We start from the raw sequence: 649 nt of genomic DNA on the forward strand, positions 1-649 counted from the left end.
AATTGAGCCCAGGAGTTCAAGACCAGCCTGGGCAACATAGTGAGACATTGTACCTACAAAAGATAGCCGCTGACTGTGGTGGCACACACTTGTAATCCCAGCTACTTGAAAGGCTGAGGCAAGAGGATCCCTCGAGCCTGGGAGGTCAAGGCTACAGTGAGCCGTGAGGGAGCCACCGCACTCCAGCCTGGGTGACAGAGACGCTGTCTAAAAGAGAAAAAAAAAAAAAAAAGGAAAGAAAGAAAGAAAGACATGTCTAAAGTACTAATTCCACAGTTAGTGGTCAATAAATATTTGTTAAATCTAAGTCTGGAACTAGGAGGTGAGCTCTATAATGCTCTTGAATTCTTCCCTTCAGAATCTGTGATGGCGGCCGGGCCCGGTGGCTCACGCCTGTAATCCCAGCACTTTGGGAGGCCGAGGCGGGTGGATCACGAGGTCAAGAGATCGAGACCATCCTGGTCAACATGGTGAAACCCCATCTCTACTAAAAATACAAAAAAATTAGCTGGGCATGGTGGCGCGTGCCTGTAGTCCCAGCTACTCAGGAGGCTGAGGCAGGAGAATTGCCTGAACCCGGGAGGCGGAGGTTGCGGTGAGCCGAGATCGCGCCATTGCACTCCAGCCTGGGCAACAACAGCAAAACTCC

The sequence above is a fragment of the Sapajus apella genome, unplaced genomic scaffold (assembly GCF_009761245.1).
Source record: "Sapajus apella isolate SASKATOON/1434 unplaced genomic scaffold, GSC_monkey_1.0 scaffold36, whole genome shotgun sequence".
NCBI classification, from domain to species: Eukaryota; Metazoa; Chordata; class Mammalia; order Primates; family Cebidae; genus Sapajus; species Sapajus apella.